The 13,143-nt window shown below is 42.8% G+C and overlaps 1 protein-coding gene across 2 annotated transcripts in view; it reads left to right on the top strand.

The window, feature by feature from the left end:
- Nucleotides 1-247: 247 nt before the first annotated feature.
- FOCAD (focadhesin) overlaps nucleotides 248-13,143 on the top strand; it is a 309,970-nt gene continuing 297,074 nt past the window's right edge. For both annotated transcript variants that reach the window (XM_028107273.1, XM_028107274.2), the window contains exon 1: nucleotides 248-291. The gene's annotated coding sequence lies outside the window, so the exon portion shown is untranslated. The remainder of the gene's footprint in view (nucleotides 292-13,143) is intronic.

A 13,143-nucleotide genomic window follows, 5' to 3' on the forward strand; every position in this document is an offset into this window, starting at 1 on the left:
GGTGCAACTGGACAACCCCGACCTGCGCGCGCCGCCCTTCTTGCCCTGGGCCCCTGCAGAGACGCGCTCAGCGGCGCACGCCACACTCCAGCCGCAGTGCGCGGCCTTGGTCTTGGCGGTGCGTGCGCGAAAGCGAAGAGGGGCGGGCCGAAGCCGGAGGAGGCGGGGCATAGACTCGCATTCTGCAGTCCATTGGTTCTCTCCCCGTAGTCCCCGCCCCCAGGCGTTCGAGACGGCGGGGCGGGCCACGTCAGGCAGCCGGCGCTGGGCTGAGCTTGTGGCAGAAGGGAGGTAAGCGATGCGGGGTGGCGGGCGGCAAGCTGCGGGCGGGTGCCACCTGCTCAGAGGCGGCGGGCTCGCCCTCCCCTGTGGCCTGCCTCAGCTTGGCGTGGAGGGAGACTGAGGCCCTGCGGGCCTGGGGCTGTGCTGGGAAGTGGGGAAGGGGAGCATGTGGCGGCAGGGCCGCGCCGGGCGTGGGTGGCCCGTAAGGGGACAGGTCTTGCTCTTTGCCCTCGTCCTGTCCTGTTTGGGCTCAACTCCAGGAGGACAAGGCCTGCTGCGTAGGAGAGCTCCGCGATGCCTGGGTGGGGCCGGCTCCGGTGCCTGCGGTGGGGCTCAGCCGGGTCTTGACTCGGAAACAGATCAGCGCGATCCTTGCAGACTTACCTGCAGCAGGTTGCAGTACCTCCACTCTTCTCTGACCGGTTCCCTAGTTAAAGGCAGTGCAGGGGATTCCGGGCCGGTTCCTGGCTGGCTGCGGGGACGGTCTTATTATTACCAGTGACTCATTCAGATCCTGTCCACTTCAATGCAAAGGCTTATGGGTGAGCAGGGCCTGTTTTCAGACTTCTTGATTCTCTGGCTCTGTCCTCCCTTGCGGGAATTACCTGAAAAAATAGCATATATGTGTGCATGTATTTTTTGAAATGCCTGCAACAGCTATGCGGAGATTTGCAGAGACTTGGCTGTTGTGTTACACATAGGAGTTGTGTGTTGCACCGTGAGTTTTAATTTCATCTGTGGCATCGTCATGATCCTCAGTTCAGCTCCTGAAATTGGAGCTTTTTAAAATCAATGAAGTCGTCCTATCAAGTATCGTGCATGCATGCATTCATTCATTCAACAAACTTTTTGGTTGAATTCCTTGATGGTCAGGGTCTTATGTCAGAAACTAAAATGGGCATTCCCTGCCTTTTCTCTCATTTTATCTGCCAGTCTTATTGTCTAGATTTGAGATGTAATTTCGTTATTGTTGTTGATGGTTCAATTTCAGGTTCCAGATTTAGGGACAGAAGCTTATATAGAGCTATTCTGAGACCTCGTTTTTCTTACTTTCTCCTCCAGTAAACTTCAGACCATGATGACCAGAGGTTGTAATGCTAACTAACTGTACTATGGAAGACCCTAGGTCTCAGGCGCCTGTCTGTTAAGTGAGGGGATAGGATTAGAAGTATTCCGTAATTTTTAGATGTTCAAGGAGAGGAGGGGCAATTGGCATGTGTTAACCTGTTAACTGAACTGTGTTAACAGTTGGGAAGTGACCATTTTAAAAACACAATGTATATTATGATTATATGCTTTAATCTTTCTGAATCTCTCCACATTACTTTTTGACTGGCAAGCAAGTGCATATTTACAATTTTGATTCACATTCAGTTCCTGCATACAAAGCACTATGACTCATCTAAATTTGGAAATGTAATAATCAGGAGCTTTTTAATGTTATGTTTAAAGGTATGGTATAAAAACAATTAGGGGTGCTTGGGTGGCTCGGTTAAGCACCCCACCCTTGATTCGGCTCAGGCTCAGGTCACCGTGCTCCACAGGGACTCTGCTTGAGATTCCCTCCCCCTTTCTGCCCCTCCCCCCATGTGTGCTTGTGCTCTCGCTCTCTCTAAAATAAATAAATCTTTAAAAAATTGTATAAGATGCAATTTTCAAAGTAATTTGAGTTGCAGTGGTAGATTAGTGTTAGCTAAAAACCTCTGCTTTGGTTATCTTGCTTACTTTGGTTAAATGTTAGGTAGTTATCATCACCTGGCTAATACCTATCAATGTCATGTATACGTTAGCATTTATTTTACCAAGCTAAAATTTACTGGATTTCAGTTGATTGCTACTTCCACTTGAGAATTGATAACCATAAATAAATGGCTCCTCCACTTGAGATTGATAACCATGAATAAATCAATAGCTTGAGAATGAAAATGGCCATAGAGATATAACAATAGCTTTTCTTTTTTTTTTAAGATTTTATTTATGTGAGAGAGAGAGTCAGCAGGAGTGGGGGGTGGGGGGAGGGCACTGGGAGAGTGAGAAGCCGACTAGCTGCTGAGCGTGGGCTCAGTCCCAAAAGCCTGAGATCAGGACCTGAGCGGAAGTCAGATGTTTAACCAACTGAGCCACCCAGGCTCCCCGTAACAATAGCTTTTCATTTGCTATTTGGTTGATGGGACTTACAAATAAATCGTTTGGCCTTCCTGCAGGTGTAAAATGATTTCTAAAATATTTCTGAGGCATAATATTCGTAGACTTGTGATACTTTTTGGATGTTGTCCACAAACCATTATGTGAATTAAATTGTTTATGTCACTATTAGGGATTTGGAAAGTTTAAGGAAATACAGCTTTTCAAAATTTTGCTTTTGCTATACCTTTCTACTTCTAGAAATGGACCAGGTGGAGATGGGAAGATTGAAGAGAAATGCAAGAAACTGGGGGAAAAAATACAAGAGGAGGCTTTTCTAGTTTAAAGTTTGAGAAAAAACACAATGAAAAGTACAATTATAACTATATTTAGAAGAAAAGTAAGGTAATAATAGTGTCAGGATTATTGGTAGGTCTGTAGAACAACTTGATTTTTTTTTAAAGAATTTATTTATTTATTTGACAGAGAGAGCGCAAGAGAGGGAACACAAGCAGGGGGAGTAGGAGAGGGAGAAGCAGGACCCTGGGATCATGACCTGAGCCCGAGGCAGACACTTAATGACTGAGCCACCCAGGCGCCCCTCAGTTCCTGGTTTCTTCCCTATACCTGCTTCATCTGTGGTCTCCCTTATCTCAGTTCATGGAAACTCCTTCATTTCCATGACTCTTCTCTTCTCTTTCACAGTCCACACATAAACTATTAGGAAAGCCTGTTGGCTGTACCTTCAGAATATGTCTAGAATCTGAGTACTTCTCACGTACTACTCTCAATCTAGTCTAAGCCCTATTGTCTATGTGTGTGATGTCATAATAGCCTCTATGTTGGTTAGCTGTTAAAACCCACCTCTAGAATTTAGTGGGGTAAAGCCACAATCATTTTTTATTTTTTATTTTTTATTTTTTTTAAAGATTTTATTTATTTATTTATTTGAGAGAGAGAGAGAATGAGAGATAGAGAGCGACAAGGGGGAAGAGGGTCAGAGGGAGAAGCAGACTCCCCGCCGAGCAGGGAGCCCGATGCGGGACTCGATCCTGGGACTCCAGGATCATGACCTGAGCCGAAGGCAGTCGCTCAACCAACTGAGCCACCCAGGCGCCCCCACAATCATTTTTTAGCTTATGATTCGGTGGTTGGCAGTTTGGGTTGGGTTTAAGGAGGGGGAGAGGGGGCAGTTCTTTTGCTACTCTTGCCTGGGCTCACTCATCTAGCAAATGGGGACTAGGTTTGGAGGCTTCGTCTGGGATGGTGTGTCTCTGCTACATGGGTTCCAGCAAGCTGTCCCATGCTTCTTAACATGGTGGTCTGCTGCTTAATTAAAGCAGTCAAAAAGAAGCCCAGATTTAAGGGGTTGGAGAAGTAGATTACCTGATTATGAGGGGAGCAGCGAAGTCACTTTGTAAAGAAATGTGCATACAGGAATTGGGAAGAATTTGGGGCATTTTGTGCAATCTACTGTAGTTGTCTAATTGCTCTATTCTCTCTTTGCCCCCTGAAATATATATATTTTTAAAGATTTTATTTATTTGACAGAGAGAGAGCACAAGCAGGGGGAGCGGCAGGCAGAGGGAGAGGGAAAAGCAGACTCCCCGCAGAGCAGGGAGCCTGATGCGGGGCTTGATCCCAGGATCCTGGGATCATGACCTGAGCCGAAGGCAGACGCTTAACTGACTGAGCCACCCAGGCATCTGGAGAGGAGAAATCTAATGTGTGCTTTAAAAATAATCACTTTGGCTTTTCTGCTGACAATATTTTAGGGGGCAGGGGCGCCTGGGTGGCTCAGTCGGTTAAGCATCTGCCTTTGGCTCGGTCATGATCCTAGGGTCCTGGGATTGAGCTGCATCCGGCTCCTTGCTCTGCAGGGAGCCGGCTTCTTCTCCCTCTGCCACTCCCCCTGCTTGTGCTCTTGCTCTCTCTCTGACAAATAAATTAAATAAATTTCTCCTCTCATCACTCTTCCAGAGCCCTCTAATGGCCTCCCATTGCTACCCAAAGTAAAAGGCAAAGTCTTTGCAGTAGTCTATGAAGACTGCAGTGATCTGACCCCTTTGTTGCTTCTTTAACTTCCTTTCCAGCTATTCTGCCCTCACTCACTAAACCTGCTCTGTCAGACCTAAAGGATACAAGCTCCCACCATGGTTTTTGTATTGCTGTTCCTTCTGCCTGGAATCGTCTTCTTAGAGACTGTGAACTCCTTCACTTGAGTTAAGTCTTTGCTTCTGTGTCACCTTTGTGAACTCACTGACCATTCTTTTTAAAGTTAGAACCCCTTTCTATGCTTTACTTTTTTGTATATAGCCCTTACCTTATAAAATGCTACATCATTTACTATTTTGCTTATTTTTGTTTTCCCTCTACTAGGAATGTAATCCCTTGTAAAGGCAGGGACGTTTTTTTTTTTTGTTTTGTTTTTTTAAAGATTTTATTTATTTGAGAGAGTGAGAGACAGAGAGAGAGTGAGAGAGCGTGCATGGGTGGGGGGGAGAGAGGCAGGCTTCCTGCTGAGCAGGGAGTCCGATCCCAGGACCCTGGGATCATGACCTGAGCTGAGGGCAGATGCTTAACCGACTGAGCCACCCAGGCGTCCCAAGGCAGAGACTTTTGTATCTCCAGTGCTTAGTACAGCGGCTGACACAAGGTCGCGTCTAATAAATATTTGTCAAATGAACAAAAGGTAGGTTTTTGCTACTGAACTTTTTCAGGTATCTGGGTATCTCTTCCATGTTTTGTGGAAAAGCTCTTGGAACAGATTCTGGCTATTATCCGCGGAAATCTGTGGCGTCTTGCAACTACTTTTTTTTTTTTTGGCAAGTACTTTTGTGATCCTCTTTTTTTTAGAGGTCTGCTAGCCAAAGTGTTTTTCCACATCCTGGCTCTTTATTCTTTAGAAGAAGAGTGTTCTGTTCTCAAATCAACTACATAGAATACCTGCTCTTTAGGTACTTACTAGCAGCTTCTTCACTTGAGTTATAAATCATAACGGTTTTGTTCAAAGTGAAGCTGAGACTTAATATGTGAAAGGAATAGTCTGAGAGAAAATTTCCAAACCTCTTCTTCTTTTTTTTAAAGATTTTATTTATTTATTTGAGAGAGAGAGAATGAGAGAGAGCACGAGAGGGAAGAGTGTCAGAGGGAGAAGCAGACTCCCCGCTGAGCAGGGAGCCCGATGTGGGACTCGATCCAGGGACTCCAGGATCATGACCTGAGCCGAAGGCAGTCGCTTAACCAACTGAGCCACCCAGGCGCCCTTAATGTTTTATTTTAAACATAATTTCTATGCCATTATCATACCTAACAAAAGTAAAAGTAACCCTGATTTCTCAAGATTATCTGGTACTCAGTCCCTCCCTATTTCAGAATTTCTTGGTTATGCCAAGAATGTCTTACTACAGTTGTTTTGTTGGAGTCAGAATCCAAATAATGTACCCAAGTGTATTTGGTGATTAAGTCTCATCACTTAAACTGTAACAGTCCCTCCAGCCCTTCTTTTTCCTATGTCATTCAGTTTGTTGGAGAATCAGTCACTTGTCCAATAAAATGTCCCAAATTCTGAGCTTATTGCTCAGTTTTTGTTTACCTTGTTCCTCTATCTCTTGAGTTTTCTATAAATTGGTGGTTAAGTATGGACAGCTGCATAGATCGATTTTGAAATGCTTTAGGTGAGAATATTCTTAGAGGGTTCTGTGTATATGTCTTCTTATTCCATCACAACATGAGGACACAGTGTCTGGTTTTCTTACTTTTAGTGATGCTAAGATGAATGAATGGGTTCAGGTGGGGTCATCCTGATTCCTTTAATAATGAAGTTCCCATCTAGGTGCCTGCGTGGCTCAGTCATTAAGCGTCTGCCTTCGGCTCAGGTCATGATCCCAGGGTCCTGGAATCAGGCCCTCCATCGGGCTCTCTGCTCAGCGGGAAGCCTGCTTCTCTCTCCCCCACTCCCCCTGCTTGTGTTCCCTCTCTCGCTGTGTCTCTCTCTGTCAAATAAATAAAATCTTAAAAAAAAAAATGAAGTTCCCATCATCCTTTAACCTAATAGTTTCAGCAACAATTGATGCTTCATTCACAAATCAATTATATCTTAAAGTGACTTCTTATCTTTAAAGTTTTTTTTAAAAGAATTGAATACTTTTAAATTTTCTTTACGTTTCTGTTCACAGTATCACTTCACAACCAAATTTTTCCCTCCCCACTCCCCCAGTTCTGAATTTATTCCCACTTGCCATGGTTTTAGAATGTTTTGGACATTTAACATAAAGCTTGGAAAGAGATATAAAGTAGAATGGACAATGAAGGCTGGGGGAATGGGGAAGTAAGAATTATCTACCCACCTAGTTTACCTGTCTTCCCTCTCTGCTTAGGGCCTACTGGGCCACAGAGGCCTAATGGAGATTAGAGAGTGGGTAGGCCTGGGACAGTGTGGATAACAGCATTGGTATTGGATATGAGCTGAGTATAAATGCAGGCTGGAGCTAAGCGTACACATTTTAACATTGTGTGTAATCGAGAATTGGCCTCAAATAAAATTAAGGATTATACAAAACTTGTACTCCGTATTTTGCACCCTTTATCATTTAGCCTTGCTGGCATGGACAAAAATGGTACCCCCAGGACGTAGGAGACGTGTGCATTGCTGCATTGTTTTATTTATTTATATATTTTTAAAGATTTTATTGATTTATTTGAGAGAGAGAGAGAGAGAGAGAGCAGGGGCAAAAGGAGAGGGAGAAGCCGGCTTCCCGCTGAGCAGGAGCCCGATGTGGGGCTTGATCTCAGGATCCCGGGATCACGACCTGAGCTGAAGGCAGACGCTTAACGACTGAGGCACCCAGGTGCCCCTGCTATATTGTTTTTAAAACAGGTGGGTGCCTCCTTTAGTCTTGTGCGTCTCAGTATGACTGCTGCTTTCTTACGGTTGTCTGAACTAAAAACCTTGGTGTCATCCTCTGCTCTTCTTAACTTCCACATTCTGTCCATTAGCAAATTTTGTCTGACCTAGCCTCACCATTTCTGCTTCTGTTCTCCTTCTCCAAGGCAACATGGTTTCTCTCCCAGACTATTGCTGTAACCCCCTCACGGGTCTCTCTTTCTCCATCCTTGCCCGTTCATGGTCTGTTCTTCAGAGAAGCCAGAATGATCTTTTAAAAATGGCAGTCAAGTCTGCCATCTCCCTGTCCCAAACCCTCTAGGACTTCCAGTCTCGCTCAAGAACCCCAGGGGCTCACAGTGTCCTGCAGGGACTTATGTGATCTGGGCCCCTGGTCACTCTGTCCTCTCTCCCCCGGCCCAGCTTGCTCACATGCACCAACCATGCTGGTGTCCTTGGTCTTCCCTGAACTTGCCAAGCCTGCTTCCACCTCAGTGTTGTTGCCCTTAGTGTTCTTTCTGTCTGGAGTGGTCTTTTCCCTCCGGTCTCTGTCCAAATGTCACTCTTTCAAAAAGCCTTTCTTTATTCTTTGACAGATGCCAAAACATAAGACTACCCTAAAATTTATCTATTGATGATGTCATTTTTTTTGTAGGTATAAGGTTGTACAGGAGAATGAAAAGAAAATAGGCTCTTTGTACTGTAATTTAAGCAATTGAAAATACCTAACTTTTATAAACTTTCAGTTATGCTAGAATGAGTAAGTTCTAGAGATCTACTGTACAACAGTATGGTATTGTGCACTTCAAAATTTGATAGAGTAGATCTCATGTAAAGTTTTCTTACCACAAAACAAAAACCAAAGGACTCAAGAAAACTCTGGAAGGTGTTTCGTGCGTATTGCCTTGATTTTGCTGATGGTATCACGGAGGTGTTTATGTCCAAACTCATCACATTGTACACTTTAAACGTACCATTCTTTGTATATCTATTACTATAAAATAACTCTGTTAAAAAAGTACTCTCTCAACTGAGGCTAACGTACTTGATTAAAATGAGATTGGAGAAAGTTGAACACACTGGAGGAACACTTAATTTTTTTTCAGGGACAGATGGATTAATTTGCTGGCAAACAATTTAGAATCAAAGGTAATTCTGTTAGCTTACTTGTTTGGAACTCTGCAGGACCATTATAGCTTCTAATAACTCAATGGTGTGACTTTCTCATTAAATAGCTCTTAATAAGCAGTGTAATTGGATCAAGTGAGACTTTTATCTTGGTTTGTGCTGCGGCGAAACTGCCTCTTCAGATAGTGATAAAAGACCCTGGTTGCAAGTGAATAAATAAGATCACTAATTTTTTTATTGAGACCCCAAAACTGACCGTATGGTTTTATTTGAAAAGAATTAATAATTTTTACTTAGTGTAAAAAAAGGTAATGAATTCCCATTGCAGGGGGGTGGAATTAAATATAGCAAATATAAGGAGGAATATGATAGGTTGTGATCTCCTGTCATCTTCCTCTCCAGACGGGAACTTGTTAATATTCTTGCATATTCACTTTTTTTCTTAATCCTATGTCTTTATATATATATTTAAACTTGGTTGTGTTCAGCATTGTAATAATTTCTTTTTACTCTACGATAAGCGTTTCCTTATACTATTAAAACTCTTTGTAAATGTATTTTACATAACTAATCAATATTTTATCTGCATGTTCCTTAGCTTACCTTTTTGATCAATCAGTGAATAATTTTACACAAAAGGTGGTTGCTTTTAAGCCTTTTGCATTCTCATACTTTTGAAATCCCCCTTCGGGAAGTGAATAGGACTTGAAGACTCTATGCCACACTTTGGGATATAGTCAAGAAATGCCAAATATAAGATCAAATGCTCAGCAAGTAGTACCTTGGCTACCTACTTCCATACCAAGTGGGTTAGTTTTGACCCACCTCAGACTTTCAGCTTTATTGACCTACCTCAGACTTTCAGCAATAGATAAATTTTATTTCAAGTTCCCTATGGAATTGAGTTTGGTGGGTGGAACTTGGGGAGGCTCTTGCGGTCCTGGGCGCCATGCTGGTTCTACCTTATTTCTGTGGCTTTGAGGACTTTGGCATCACTTTGGAGGTAAGCCAGGTTGGGAGCAATTTCACAGTGTTTGCATTTGGGCTGAGAGGCAAAAGTAGTCCTAGAGGCTAAAATGAAGCCCTTTGAACATTGGCTTTCTTGTGAGCTGCTGGTCTGTAGAGTGGCTTCGGCTGTTCATCTAGTTGGTCATTTACGTTCAGCATGGTGTTGGAAAGTTCCATTGAAACTGTACATAAAAAATTGTATTGGTTTGAAAACTTATGAAATTAAAAAAAAATTCTCACGAGGAGCTACGTATTCCTCTCCTCCTCCCCCTCTTCTTTGTTTAAATATGATCTTAAAATTAACTATCTGAAAGACATTCTACACACTGTACTCTGTCAACTGGATATCAGCATTTTCCAGGAGCCTCTTCTAATTCTTGCATATGCTGCTTGGTGTCTCTGTGCTATTGTGAAATGATTTAGTAATGGGCTTCTGCCTGGGACGGTTGTGAAGGTTAACTAGTCTCTGATTATTAAGCACCCTACAAATAAAAACAGCCATGAGTAATGCTGGCTGTGTAATAGAAAATTAGTAAATGTTACTTCTTTGGGGTAATTACATGCTTAAAATGCCTTTTACCCCAGTGGGAAATATGCAGAGGTGATACTGTGGGTTTCTAAAGGGTTGTAATACATAGCAGATTAAGAGCATAGTATGATAAATAATAGCTGTCAACTGAAGCATTCATGTAAAACTTATGATGTATTCAAGTAACAAAGACCCATTTTCCATCTCTATTAGATTCAGCTGGAAACAGTGAAGAACCAGTCTTGTGAGCTTTTGCATGTGGTCTTGACCTTTTTTTCTTTTTTTAAGAAAATGTACCAAAATGAATAACAGTGTAATAAAATCTCACTATTCTGGATTCTGCTGATTTAGGATTTGGACCTGGTACATCTTTTTTTTTTTTTTTAAGATTTTATTTATTTATTTGACAGAGAGAGACACAGCGAGAGAGGGAACACAAGCAGGGGGAGTGGGGGAGGGAGAAGCAGGCTTCCCGCCGAGCAAGGAGCCCAATGCGGGGCATGATCCCAGGACTCAGGGATCATGACCCGAGCTGAAGGCAGACGCTCAATGACTGAGCCACCCAGGCGCCCCTGGACCTGGTACATCTTTATACTACCTATGCGAAAGTTATTTGCTCAGGTTTAAAAAAAAAAAGAAGAAAGCGAGCAAGCAAGCAAGCTGGGAGGAAGGGGTGTGTCTAAAAAGAATGAATTATTTTCAAACTCTGAATGTGTTGGTAAATGAATTCAGGTTACTTTGTTAATTTGAAAATAAAGTTGTTTACGTATTTATTTTTCTACTTCTGGTTCTTATTAATTTATTTAGGGTCTTTGTTCCGTGAGTCTTATTAGTGAGAAAGATTGCAGATTCTTTTCTGTTTCTCAGTTTCTGTTTCGGAAAGTTGATCTGAAAGCAAAAGAAACAGCAGAATTCTGATTCTAACATTTTTTGAGTCTGTTGTGTATTAGCTACTGCGCTAAACACAGGAACTCAAAAAAATATTAACTGCTTATTGCACCCCAGGCCCAGCAGTGGTGAACAAGACCCAGCTGTTTCCCTCAAGAAACTCAAAAGTCTGGGGGAAAAATGCAGCAGGCTCCGTCAGTGAGGAAGCCTTCTTGCTTGATGTACTTCTTCACTAGTGTCTGAGCAGGTACAGCTGCTGTATGGATAGAAGTTAGCCCCTTAATAACGAGATCTACATCTTGAGGACTGCTGACGATCTTCTCAGGGCTGGGAGCGAATAGAAATTGTCTGCCATGTGGCCCCCTCTGCACCTGATCATCGTCTTCTTGCCTGGAAGATGATACCAAGTTGTAGTTCAAACTCTGTTTTGTGAGGCAGCTCTGGGAACTGAGAAGGAACACGCAGCGGCTTCCGTTTGATCTTTCCAGAACATTCCACCATTATTTCAAACTCTGTGTTTTTACAAGTGAACTCATCCACACAGAAATTTCCGTGTCTCGTGGAGCTGTGTTTCGACCTGTCACATGGTGGGGCGAGCTGCCAGCCAAGCATTCATTTTTCAGAAGTGTAGCCATCTGTGTCTGTGTGGTAGTGTTTGAGCAATTGTTTGGGCAAATAATTGCTTTCATCTATTTCAATGAATATTTACTTATTTTTAAGAAATGGAAAGTGGTTTTTTAACAAACTGCTTTGCGCGTGCTAAAAAAAGGGGGGGATGTAAATATGGAAGTGTTATTAGTGGCAAGAAGCATGGACTGAACTAAAGATCTATACTAAAGTGCCGTGACAAAAGTAGCCGATCTTTATTCTTCGTTAGATGCCCATTGGTCTTAAACTGAATGGTCTGTGATGAAATGAAAATGTAAAATCAAGAACATACACAAATGTGGGAGATGTACTGCAGGTGATGGTGCCACAGGATGAGGGTAGATTAGATGCATCATTTTTGTGTTTTGTGGTAGGCATGGGACCCCCCTTTTTAAAAGGATTTAATTTTTAAGCAATTTTCACACCCAGCGTGGGGCTTGAACCCACACCCTGAGATCAAGAGTTGCATGCTCCACGGACTGAGCCAGCCAGGCGCCCTGAGACACCCCTTTAATATGTAACTTTTGCACATTAGACTCGCTTACATGTTTTTAGGATTGCAGTATATACAAAGAAACAGCTGTTTGTGTATGCTGATGAGCTACCTTGGGAACCCGATTTAGCACCGTAGATCCATACCCAGGTATTTTTTTTTTTTTTAAGAGATGATTAATTTCCTGGGATGCAGCAAGATGTAATAGAAAAAAGCAAGGGGGTGCCTGGGTGGTTCAGTTGGTTAAGCGACTGCCTTCGGCTCAGGTCATGATCCTGGAGTCCTGGGATCGAGCCCCACATCGGGCTCCCTGCTCAGCAGGGAGTCTGCCTCTCCCTCTGACCTTCTTCCCTCTCATGTTCTCTCTCTACCATTCTCTCAATAAATAATAAAAATCTTTATAAAAAAAAGAAAAAAGCAAGGCATTGGATTCAGACTCAGAACCTTCTGGGTGGGAAGCCTGCTTCTCCGCCCCCCCCCCCAATAATGGCTAACATTTTAAAAGTGTTATGTGCCTGGTTATGAGTAAAGCACTTTAATGGGCTATCTTGATTTTACAAAAACTCTGTGTCAACTCTACTTTAGAGAGTAGTGGTTAAGAATGCTCATGCTCTGCTTACATAATTAGGCAATTAATTTTGACCTCTCTTTGCCTCCCTTGGTTTTTCATATGAAAATGAGGATAATAATAGTACTCATGTCATGTGGTTGTTTTGAATATCGGATGAGAGAAGACATGTAAAGAGCTTCGACAGTGCCTGCCTGGCACATGGTAAAACTCAATAAATCCTGGCTATTAATATCACTGTATAACCTCAGGTAAATGGCTTCCTCTCTGAGCTCCTATTTTCTCATGTGGGAAGTGGGAGTTAATAATACCTACCTTACAGTTACTGTGAAGATCCAACGCGATTAGTTATTTAAAGTGTTTTGTGGAGTGCTTGACACCTAGGAACTGTTTCATCCACCTTGGCATTCTAAATCCTAGGTCTGGTTTTGGTTATTCAGTGCATCTTTATTGAACAGGTACTTGTTAAATGCTGAGGTTACAGTGGTCAAAAAGAGACCAGGTCCCTGCATGCAACGAGTTTGCCTTTCACTGGGCGATAGAGAGGAGCAGCAAAAATAAGTAAATGATGGCCATTTGAGATCGTGTTA

The sequence above is a fragment of the Eumetopias jubatus genome, unplaced genomic scaffold (genome assembly GCF_037043125.1).
Source record: "Eumetopias jubatus isolate StellerSeaLion01/CBP00866 unplaced genomic scaffold, mEumJub1_p1.0 scaffold_15, whole genome shotgun sequence".
Taxonomy (NCBI): Eukaryota; Metazoa; Chordata; class Mammalia; order Carnivora; family Otariidae; genus Eumetopias; species Eumetopias jubatus.